The following is a 12,776-nucleotide window of genomic DNA, read 5'->3' as shown; positions in this document are numbered from 1 at the left end:
TTTCTCCCATTCTGAGGGTTGTCTTTTCATCATGTTTATGGTTTCCTTTGATGTGCAAAAGCTTTTACATTTCATTAGGTCCCATTTGTTTATTTTTGTTTCTATTTCCATTTCTCTAGGAGGTGGGTCAAAAAGGATCTTGCTGTGATTTATGTCATAGCGTATTCTGCTTGTATTTTCCTCTAATAGTTTTATAGTGTCTGCCCTTACATTTAGGTCTTTAATCCATTTTGAGTTTATTTTTCTGTATGGTGTTAGGAAGTGTTCTAATCTTATTCTTTTACATGTGGCTGTCTAGTTTTCCCAGCACCACTTATTGAAGAGGCTTTTCTCCACTGTATATTCTTGCCTCCTTTATCAAAGATAAGGTAACCAAAGGTGTGTGGGTTTACCTCTGGGCTTTCTATCCTGTTCCATTGATCTCTATTTCTGTTTTTGTGCCAGTACCATGCTGTCTTGATCACTGTAGCTTTGTAGTATAGTGTGAAGTCTGGGAGCCTGATTCCTCCAGCTCCATTTTTCTTTCTCAAGATTGCTTTGGCTATTCGGGGGTCTCTTGTGTTTCCATATAAATTGGGAAAATTTTTGTTCTAGTTCTGTGAAAAATGCCATTGGTAGTTTGATAGGGATTGCATTGAATCTGTAGATTGCTTTGGGTAGTAGAGTCATTTTCATAGTGTTGATTCTTCCAATCCAAGAACATGGTATATCTCTCCATCTGTTTGTATCATCTTTAATTTCTTTCATCAGTGTCTTACAGTTTTCTGCATACAGGTCTTTTGTCTCCTTAGGTAGGTTGATTCCTAGGTATTTTATTCTTTTTGTTACAGTGGTAAATGGGAGTGTTTTTCCTCAATTTCTCTTTCAGATTTTTCATCATTAGTGTATAGGAAGGCAAGAGATTTCTGTACATTAATTTTGTATCCTGCTACTTTACCAAATTCATTGATTAGCTCTAGTATTTTTCTGGTAGCATCTTTAGGATTCTCTATGTATAGTATCATGTCATCTGCAAACAGTGACAGTTTTACTTCTTTTCCAATTTGGATTCCTTTTATTTCTTCTTCTTCTCTGACTGCCGTGGCTAAAACTTCCAAAACTATGTTGAATAACATTGACGAGAGTGGGCAACCATGTGTTGTTCCCAGTCTTAGAGGAAATGGTTTCAGTTTCTCACCACTAAGAACGATGTTAGCTGTGGGTTTGTCATATATGGCCTTTATTTTTATTTTTTTTAACATCTTTATTGGGGTATAATTGCTTTACAATGGTGTGTTAGTTTCTGCTTTATAACAAAGTGAATCAGTTATACATATACATATGTTCCCATATGTCTTCCCTCTTGCGTCTCCCTCCCTCTCACCCTCCCTATCCCACCCCTCCAGGCTGTCACAAAGCACCAAGCCAATATCCCTGTGCCATACGGCTGCTTCCCACTAGCTATCTACCTTACTACGTTTGTTAGTGTGTAGATGTCCATGACTCTGTCTCGCCCTGTCACAGTTCACCCTTCCCCCTCCCCATATCCTCAAGTCCGTTCTCCAGTAGGTCTGCATCTTTATTCCTGTCTTACCCCTAGGTTCTTCATGACATTTTTTTTCTTAAATTCCATATATATGTGTTAGCATATGGTATCTGTCTTTCTCTTTCTGACTTACTTCACTCTGTATGACAGGCTCTAGGTCTATCCACCTCATTACAAATAGCTCAATTTCGTTTCTTTTTATGGCTGAGTAATATTCCATTGTATATATGTGCCACATCTTCTTTATCCATTCATCCGATGATGGGCACTTAGGTTGTTTCCATCTCCGGGCTATTGTAAATAGAGCTGCAATGAACATTTTGGTACATGACTTTCTGAATTTTGGTTTTCTCATATATGGCCTTTATTATGCTGAGGTAGGTTCCCTCTATGCCTACTTTCTGGAGAGCTTTTATCATAAATGGGTGTTGAATTTTGTTGAAAGCTTTTTCTGCATCTATTGAGGTTATCATATGGTTTTTACCCTTCAATTTGTTAATATGTTATATCACACTGATTGATTTGCATATACTGAAGAATCCTTGCATTCCTGGGATAAACCCCACTTGCTCATGGTGTATGATCCTTTTAATGTGCTGTTGGATTCTGTTTGCTAGTATTCTGTTGAGGATTTTTGCATCTATGTTCATCAGTGATATTGGCCTGTAGTTTTCTTTTTTTGTGACATCTTTGTCTGGTGTATTTGTCTGGTTCTGGTACCAGGGTGATGGTGGCCTTGTAAAATGAGTTTGGGAGTGTTCCTCCCTCTGCTGTATTTTGCAAGAGTTGGAGAAGGATAGGTGTTACCTCTTCTCTAAATGTTTGATAGATTTCACTTGTGAAGCCATCTGGTCCTGGGCTTTTGTTTGTTGGAAGATTTTTATTTTTATTTATTTATTTTTTTTGCAGTACGCGGGCCTCTCACTGTTGTGGCTTCTCCCATTGCGGAGCACAGGCTCCGGACACACAGGCTCAGCGGCCATGGCGCACGGGCCCAGCCGCTCCACAGCATGTGGGATTCTCCCGGACCTGGGCACTAACCCGTGTCCCCTGCATTGGCAGGCGGACACTCAACCACTACGCCACCAGGGAAGCCTCTGGTGGAAGATTTTTTTTTCTTTTGCGGTACGCGGGCCTCTCACTGTTGTGGCCTCTCACGTTGCGGAGCACAGGCTCCAGACGCGCAGGCCCAGCGGCCACGGCTCACAGGCCCAGCCGCTCCGCGGCGTGTGGGATCCTCCCGGACCGGGTCACGAACCCACGTCCCCTGCATCGGAAGCAGACTCTCAACCACTGCGCCACCAGGGAAGCCCTGGAAGATTTTTAATCATAGTTTCAATTTCAGTGCTTGTGATTGGTCTGTTTATATTTTCTGTTTCTTCCTGGTTCAGTCTTGGAAGGTTGTACTTTTCTAAGAATTTGTCCATTTCTTCCAGGTTGTCCATTTTATTGGCATAGAGTTGCTTGTAGTAATCTCTCATGATCCTTTGTATTTCTACAGTGTCAGTTGTTACTTCTCCTTTTTCATTTCTAATTGTATTGAGTTGAGTCTTCTCCCTTTTATTCTTGATGAGTCTAGCTAATGGTTCATTAATTTTATCTTCACAAAGAACCAACTTTTTGTTTTACTGATCTTTGCTATTGTTTGCTTCATTTCTTTTTCATTTATTTCTGATATGATCTTTATGATTTCTTTCCATCTGCTAACTTTGGAGTTTTTTTGTTCTTCTTTCTCCAATTGTTTTAGGTGTAAGGTTAGGTTGTTTATTTGAGATGTTTCTTATGTCTTGAGGTAGGATTGTATTGCTATAAATTCCCTCTTAGAACTGCTTTTGCTGCATCCCATAGGTTTTGGGTCTTCATTTCTTCATTGTCATTTGTTTCTAGGTATGTTTTGATTTCCTCTTTGATTTCTTCAGTGATCTCTTGGTAATTTAATAGCATATTGTTTAGCCTCCATGGGTTTGTACTTTTTACAGTTTTTTTTCCTGTAATTGTTATCTAGTCTCACAGCATTGTGGGTGCAAAAGATACTTGATACGATTTCTATTTTCCTAAATTTGCTGAGCCTTGATTTGTGACCCAAGATATGATCTATCCTGGAGAATGTTCCATGAGCACTTGAGAAGAAAGTATATTCTGTTGTTTTTGGATGGACTGTCCAATAAATATCAATCAAGTCCATCTTGTTAAATTTGTCATTTAAAGCTTGTGTTTCCTTATTTATTTTCATTTTGGATGATCTGTCCATTGGTGAAAGTGGGGTGTTAAAGTCCCCTACTATTACTGTCGATTTCCCCTTTTATGGCTGTTAGCATTTGCCTTATGTATTGAGGTACTCCTATGTTCGGTGCATAAATATTTACAACTGTTACGTCTTCTTCTTGGATTAACACCTTCTTGATCATTATATAGTGTCCTTCTTTGTCTCTTGCCTTTATTTTAAAGTCTACTTTGTCTGATATGAGTATTGCTACTCCAGCTTTCTTTTGATTTTCATTTGCATGGAATATCTTTTTCCACTCCCTCACTTTCAGTCTGTTATGTGTCACTAGGTCTGAAGTGGGTCCCTTGTAGACAGCATATATACGGGTCTTGTTTTTGTATCCATTCAGCCAGTCTGTGTCTTTTGGTTAGAGCACTTAATCCATTTACATTTAAGGTAATTATCAATATGTATGTTCCTATTACCATTTTCTTAATTGTTTTGGGTTTGTTTTTGTAGGTCTTTTCCTTCTCTTGTGTTTCCTGCCTAGAGAAGTTCCTTTAGCATTTGTTGTAAAGCTGGTTTGGTGGTGCTGAATTCTCTTAACTTTTGCTAGTCCGTAAAGGTTTTAATTTCACCACTGAATGTGAATGAGATCCTTGCTGGGTAGAGTAATCTTGGTTTTAGGTTTTTCCCTTTCATCACTTTAAATATGTCCTGCCACTCTCTTCTGGCTTGCAGAGTTTCTGATGAGAGATCAGCTGTTAACCTTATGGGGATTCCCTTGTGTGTTATTTGTTGCTTTTCCCTTGCTGCTCTTAATATGTTTTCTTTGTATTTAAGTTTTGACTGTTTGATTAATATGTGTCTTGGCATGTTTCTCCTTGGATTTATCCTGTATGGGACTGTCTGCACTTCCTGGACTTTACTATTTCCTTTCCCATGTTAGGGAAGTTTGCTTCCTATAAGCTCTTTAAATACTTTCTCAGTCCCTTTCTTTTTCTCTTCTTCTTCTGGGACACCAATAATCCGAATGTTGGTGCATTTAATGTTGTTCCAGGTCTCTGAGACTGTCCTCAATTCCTTTCATTCTTTTTTCTTTATTCTGCTCTGTGGCAGTTATTTCCACTAATTTATCTTCCATGTCACTTATCTGTTCTTCTGCCTCAGTTAATCTCCTATTGATCCCTTCTGGAGCATTTTTAATTTCATTTATTGTGTTGTTCATCATTGTTTCTTTGCTCTTTAGTTCTTCTAGGTCCTTGTTCAATGTTTCTTGTATTTTCTCCATTCTATTTCCACAATTTTGGATCATCTTTAGTATCATTACTCTGAATTCTTCTTCAGGTACACTGCCTATTTCCTCCTCATTTGTTTGGTCTGGTGGGTTTTTACCTTGCCCCTTCATCTGCTGCATGTTTCTCTGTCTTCTCATTTTGTTTAACTTACTGTGTTTGGGGTCTCCTTTCTGCAGGCTGCAGGTTTGTAGCTCCTATTGGTTTTGGTTTCTGCCCCCAGTGGGTGAGGGTGGTTCAGTGGATTGTGTAGGCTTCCTGGTGGAGGGGACTAGTGCCTGTGTTCTGGTGGGTGAGACTGGATCTTGTCCTTCTGGTGGGCATGGCCACATCCGGTGGTGCATTTTGGGGTGTCTGTGAACTTAATATGACTTTATGCAGCCTCTCTGCTAATGGGTGGGGTTGTGTTCCTGTCTTGCTATTTGTTTGGCATGGGGCGCCCAGCACTCGAGCTTGCTGGCTGTTGGGTGGAGCTGTGTCTTAGTGTTGAGATGGAGATATTTGGGAGACCTCTCGCTGATTGATATTATATGGGGCTGGGAGGTCTCTGGTTGTCCAATGTCCTGAACTTGGCTCTCCCACCTCAGAAGCTCTGGCCTGACACCTGGCTGGAGCACCGAGACCATACCAGCCACATGGCTGGGAAAGAAAGGAGGGAAAAAAACACAACCAACAAGTAGAACCCCAATCCAAATCGTAAAAGCAAAACTAAACAGACAAAATCACACAAAGAAACATACACATACACATTCACAAAAAGAAAAAAAAATTTTTTAATATTAAAAAAAATTAAATTAAAAATAAAGAAAGAGAGCAACCAAACCAATAAATCCACCAATGATAACAAGCACTAAAAACTAAGATAAACATAAAAATCAGAAGCAAATTAGATGCAGAAAGCAAACCCCAAGTCTACAGTTGCTCCCAATGTCCACCACCTCAATTTTGGGAACATTCGTTGTCTATTCAGGTATTCCACAGACTCAGCGTTCATTAAGTTGATTGTGGAGATTTAATCTGCTGCTCCTGAGGCTGCATGAAGAAGTTTCCCTTTCTCTTCTTTGTTCACACAGCTCCTGGGGTTCAGCTTTGCTTCTGGCTTTGCCAAAACCTAAAGGCTTTTCCCCGCCCAGACAGGAGGGTGTTACAGCAGCAGCTGATTAGGGCTCTCTTGCTCACTCAGGCCAGGGAGAGGAAGGGGTACAGTAGTCATAATTCGAATGCAGGATGAGCTTGCAGTGGCAGAGGCTGGCATGACATCGCTAAAGCCTGAGGTGTGCCGTGTGTTCCCCCCGGGAAGTTGTTCCTGGATCACGGGAGCCTGGCAGTGGTGGGCTGCACAGGCTCCCTGGAGGGGAGGTGTGGATAGCGACCCGTGCTTGCACACAGGCATCTTGGTGTCAGCAGCAGCAGCATGAGCATTTCATGCCCGTCTCTGGGGTCTGTGCTGATCGCCCATCTCTGGAGCTCATTTAGGCGGTGCTCTGAATCCCCTCTCCTCACGCACCCTGAAACAATGGTCTCTTGCCTCTTAGGCAGGTCCAGACCTTTTCCCGGGCTCCCTCCTGGCTAGCTGTGGCGCACTAGCCCCCTTCAGGCTGTCTTCACACAGCCAACCCCAATCCTCTCCCTGGGATCTGAACTCCGAAGCCCGAGCCTCAGCTCCCAGCCCCGCCCGCCCCGGCGGGTGAGCAGACAAGCCTCTCGGGCTGGTGAGTGCTGGTCGGCACTGATCCTCTGTGAGGGAATCTCTCAGCTTTGCCCTTTGCCCCTATTGCTGTGTTAGTGCGTGGAAACTTTTCCTCCTTCACAGCTCCCTCCTAGAGATGCAGGTCCCGTCCCTATTCTTTTGTCTCTGTTTTTTCTTTTTTCTTTTGCCCTCCCCAGGTACATGGAGAGTTTCTTGCCTTTTGGGAGGTCTGAGGTCTTCTGCCAGTGTTCAGTAGGTGTTCTGTAGGAGTTGTTCCACATGTAGATGTATTTCTGATGTATTTGTGGGGAGGAAGGTGATGTCCGCGTCTTACTCCTACGCCATCTTGAAGGTCTCAATTGGTTCATTTTAAAGATACATTTCCTACCTCTGGGTAGATATAACTTTAAAACATGTTTGAGAAAAGTTAATAATTTAAAGGGTAAATCAAAGGATAAGAAATCTTTGTGGTTACTGTTCATTAATTGTGTGACTTTCTGCAAACAAAGTACTAAACTGTTCAATATATGTTTCTTCATTTGGAAACTGCAACTGCGATAACCATTTACCTTGTGTATTATGGGGGAGGCAGTGGAGTGAGGTAGAAAGAACTCTGAGAGTTGCAAGGTGTGGTTGAAAGCACTGATTTGCTGTGTGACCATGAGCAAGTCATTTCACCTGCATGAGACTCCATTTCTTCATCAGCAAAATAAGAATATTAGATGAGAGCATACTGGGAAGGCTGTCCATCTCTATCCTTCTACAATTCTGAGTTATAGTTTAAGAAATAAAATGTTAAAGTCTAAGAAGTAAGAGCCATATCAACAGAATTAAAGAGATGGCCAAAGTTGGGGGAAAATTTTTTTTTCTTTATACATCTGTACAGTCTCAGCCTCTTAGGTAAATAGAAACTTGGATTACTTTTATAGAAGGACAGAGCAGTGTTTGCAAAGAAACAGAACTTTCTCTCAGAATGCCAGTGAATTTGGCAGGCTGACTGCATTTGTGTTTCAAGAAGAAATGTAGCCAAATGTCTCTGAAGTACATTGAAACATGACTTGCCCTACCCTCATATTCCTCCCACAACAAATGAGTTACTGTTTTTACAATCAAATTAGATTCAGGATTTTTGAGAAGTACAGTTGTGTCCTCATGGACCACATTTGTAAAGAGAGCAAGTTGTATCATTATCACTTCCCCCAAAAGCTCTGATTTTTCTGATGCTTTTGGTTCTGAATGAGCCACACTTTATGTCAACAAAGAATGAGGGAAATTATTTATTTCTCAACAAAAACTAAAGTAAAAGAGACCAGGATAGGCACATCATAAATATTGTTGAATGAGAGTAGCAAACAATAAAAATAGGAAAAACAAAACAAAACAAAAGACAGAATAAGGATGCCACAGTGTCTGGAGAAGCATTCCATAGTGAAGTCAATTTGTAAAAAGCTAGCTTATATTTAGGTGACTCCCAACTAAACTGTCTAAGTTTCTGTAATATGGTACAGCAGGAAAAAAGAGGTAATGTTGAATTTTTCAATAAATGCACAATAAAATAAGATACAGTCATCTGTTTGTCCAGTTAAAAAATATTAACTGTATGCTTACTCTGTGTCTAGAACATTCTGAATATATAGCAGTGAACTAGCATACAAGGTGTATTCTCTCAGGGAGCTTATATTCTGTTGGATAAAAGGTATATATGAATGAAATATATATATATACACACACACACATATATACATATGAGTAAATATATCTGTGATAAGTGGTATGGTGAGATTTAAAATAGATATATGACTGAGCGTTGTTACTTTAATTCATTAGAGATGGTTTCTTTAGGAATAGACATTTAAGTTATGATCTGAGTAACATGAAAAACAGTGAAGAGAACACTCTAGACCAACTAATGCAAAGGCTCCAAGGTGGGAATGAACTTGTTAAATTAGCAGAACAGAATAAAAGCCAGGTGGCTGGAATACAGTAGACAAGGGAGGAAATACGTGATGAATTTTCAGAGGGTGCAGGGGGATAAGGGATTTGTATTCTATTCTAGGTGTTGTGGGCAGCCATTTAAAGGTCTTAAGCAAGAACATGGTGGGATCTGATTTTCATTTAAAAGGATGACTTGGGCTGCTGTGTGTGAGAAAACAATTGCAATAGTCTAGGCAGGAGATCATGGGGCCTAGAGGGTATCGTCATGAATACGGAGAGGTGTACCTTTGAAAGAAAGAGTCAATAGGACCTCATGATGGATTGGAGTTAAGTAAAGGAAAGGATCAAAGAAAACTTGTAAAGTTCTGTCCTGGCCAATGGATGTGGGGGCATGTACTGGAATGGGGAACACTAGGAGATGAGCAAGATTTAAGATGAGATGAGATTTAAGAAACCTGTTTTGGGCTTGTTAGTTTTAAGATGCATATTAGACAAACCAAGTAGAGATGTCACATAAACAGTGGGGTACACAATTTTGAACTTCTGGGAGTATTACATATTACATAAATTATCTTTTTTGATTCTCACGTGATTCTCCTGTACCCAATCATTCCCGTTTCCAGAGGAGGAAAATATCATTTAGAGAGATTGAATAACTTCTCCTAGAGCATACAGTTCATAAGTAATAAATCTAGAATTCAAACCTTTCTTGCATCTCCAAACTGGATGTTCTTCCCACTGTGTAATACCACAATGAAGGCACCTTTCTAATGCTCTCCTCTCTCTGACGCAACACAGCAGTTGTTCACAGTGTACCAGGTACAATGAAGCACAGTTGCTTTGATGCCATTATTCCCATTTGGTGACTTGGTGATCAGCAAATGGTTTGGCAATTTCAAGTCTGAAATCCCTGGAATCCACTCGGCGTGGAAGTCCACCTAATGTCCACATTATTTTTTTTCTGAATTTAATGACTTCTGGAATACAACAGGACCATCCTTACACTGGCAACTAAAGACCTTATGAAAAACAATTAAATTCTAATGCGTTTCTCAACAAAGTTGGTTCATATACTTGTTAACCATAAATCGCCGGTTCATTTTGTTACCATTTAAAAAGGAATCCTACCCAATAAAATAGCAGTAAAATTGAATACCTAGTTACTAAACTTTTAAAAATGTTTTCTAAGGTAGGGAAAGTATAAATCCCAATCAATGACGGTGAAATGCAGAGGAATTTATTATCCTATGGTCCAAAAGCTATGGAATTTGACATTGAATGTCCCAAGTTCAAGTCTTAGGTCTGGTAGATTCTCTTGGTGATCCCTCAAGTTGTTTAACCTCTTGCTTTCCTCATTAGTAAAATAAGGGTAATAATATTTATGCAAAAGAGTTGCTGTGAGAAACAAGTGGAATAGTCCAGTGAGATAACTTTGTACACTGGGAGTACCTGTTGGCTGCTATTATTATTCATATAACACTACACAGTATGTTTTATTTTGTATTTCTTAATAAGCGTCATGAGCCCAATTCACTCTCCCTTCTGATAATGGTGAACTATTCCTTATGGTTACCTGGATAAAAGAGAAGAAAAATCGCCTGTACAGGGATGCCTCTCATTCTTCCTCCTCTCAAAAGCGAATCTCTTAAACTCCATCAGTCCCACGTTCCCACAGAAGCATGTTCATTATCGCTACCATACTACTCACACCAACCATGCACTCATATGAATAACAAATGTGTACTGAGGACCTACTATGTTCCAGGCTCTGAAGGAACTAAACATCAGTATAGAAAAAAGACTGTGATACATTTCTGCCCCTCCAGCAGTTCACAGACTTGTAAGAGAATGTCTCCTCTGTATAAAGTTATTTCTCTGTACATCCCTCTCCCCATCCTACACCTTTACTCCCAGCTATGAGCTCTAGAATGCCAAGAACGCTGTCTTGGTCATCCTTAGTTTCCTTTATAACACATAGCACAGTACATTTCTCTTGGTAGGTGTCCAATAAATAATTATTGGATTAAAAAAAATCTTTCGTAGTGTGTTTTTTAAAATATCAAGGTGTACTAGTGGACTAACAAGCAAAATGTTTTTCCTTATGATGTCTCTCTGGTTACATTTAACAGCAAGTTAAAATTAGATCTTTTCTTTTTTTTTTTTTAAGAAACAAAACCATAGCAACTGTGATGTTGAATGTTTCAAAGAGCAAATTTTTAAGGGTTCTCTTTTACTGGATTACCCATGTTTGAGCTGCCTATTTCAATCAAAATGCTAATAAATAATTTGTTTTACTAATAGCCATGTAAACCACTGATTGTATCTATGAAGCAATAGAATCTCCCACGTAAAACAGAATGCTTAATGAAATGCTTGTAGAAAAAAATAGATGTGTTGAAAATCCACTGAAAACATTTTTAACGGTTACCCCCTGGAAATGATTGAACATTAACCTCTCCTTTTTTCTAGTACGTGTATTTATTATAAAACTTTCAAGATTGTTCTGTTTCATATCAATATTTGCTGGAGATCTTTTCTTAAGGCATGCCTCTATGAGGAAATCAATCTTACAGTCTTCTAAATGAAAGAATGGGCATTTTTACAGAATGTTATCAGTGAATACTTCTTTGACATACATAATGATTGTCTGATAGTTTTCTCTAAATGTATTTTTATTGAAGTAATGATTAAAGTGTAACTCAGTGCCTCAGGAACACTGACTCATGTCATGTTAATCAACTTGACAACTAAAAAAATAAAATAAAAAAATGAAGAGGTTGATAGTTTAAATCTAGTGGTAGGTGATTCACTTCAACTATCAGAGAAGAAAATGTACTTTACCCAGGACCAAATTTAAAACAAAACCAAACAAAATCTAGCGAAACACCTCTCACAAAGTTACAAAACCATACCTTAAAAAAAAAATCCAATTTTGTTTCTCTTAAAATGTTTCAATTAGCCTCTGATTCACAGCATCCATATTGATCAACATCTATTGAATTTCTACTCTATGCAAAGCATTGAACAAATGTCAAGATACGTAAAGCACATTTCTACTTTTAGGGAGCTTAGTGGAAGAAATAAGTCATTCGTGCATAATTGCAATGTAGAAAATAGGACTATGAATGCCGTCAGTATTCTGAGGAGGGAGGGGCGGATAACTTCTGGCTAGGTTTGGACAGGTAGAATGAGGTGAGAACAGGAAGAGGGCGAATTCTTAGCAGACAGACTGAAAATAAGTATCTTTCTGGAAGTAACAAGAAGTTCCCCTTGACTTCAGAGCAGTTTACAGAAGGTGTGCTAAATAAATCTGGAAACACACATTGAGCTAGCTGGTGAAAGGCCTTAAATTCCAAATTATTTAAATAGAGTTGTATTTTTTTTTAAAAAGCGGTAAGTGAGCAGTTTCATAACTCTTCTGTACACATGCAACAATTTTTATAAAGAACAGGCTCTAAATCTGAAGCTGACGTCACCCTGTTTGGAACAACACTGAAAAATATTGGTTGGGTTTGGCCATGCTTTTTCAGCCTGTACATTTACACCCTTTTTTTTTGACATTAGGATATTTATTCTGGGTTTTTGTGGGGACCTGAATTATATGTTTCTTGGACAAATTTGGAATACTTGCTCTTCCAGATGCTTGAAAATGTTACAAATGTTTTTCCTCTGATTGCGCTATATATACAGTGTAAACTTTTTCCCCCTCTATTATTGTTTCTTGTAAAAAACTGCACTGAAGAACAAAATTATGATTTCTATAGAGAGGTTTAAGGACTAATGAAGAAATACCCAGAAACCTGTTTCTTAAAAACAATAAAACTTTCTTTCTTGCAAAGAAAAAGGTGCAAAGTTGGGATGGGGGTGCAGACGACTGACAGGAAGATTGGACTAGGGGAATTTGAAGGAAAAGAGGCAGAGGGAGGGAGGGAGGGAGGTGGAGGGGAAGAGGGAGAGAGAGAGAGGAAAAAAAAACAATTACCTTCTACATGAAGTGGTTGTAAAGATAAGTTTATATGTTCAAGAGATATGAAATAAATATGAAAGAGAGAAGTAATGCTACTATAGATGTTAAAACTGTTACTAACTACAACCAACTACAGATATTCTGACACATTTTAGCTA

This window comes from Stenella coeruleoalba (assembly GCF_951394435.1).
Source record: "Stenella coeruleoalba genome assembly, chromosome: 5".
Lineage (NCBI taxonomy): Eukaryota > Metazoa > Chordata > Mammalia > Artiodactyla > Delphinidae > Stenella > Stenella coeruleoalba.
The sequence above is the reverse complement of the archived record's forward strand: the minus strand, read 5'-3'. Positions refer to the sequence as shown.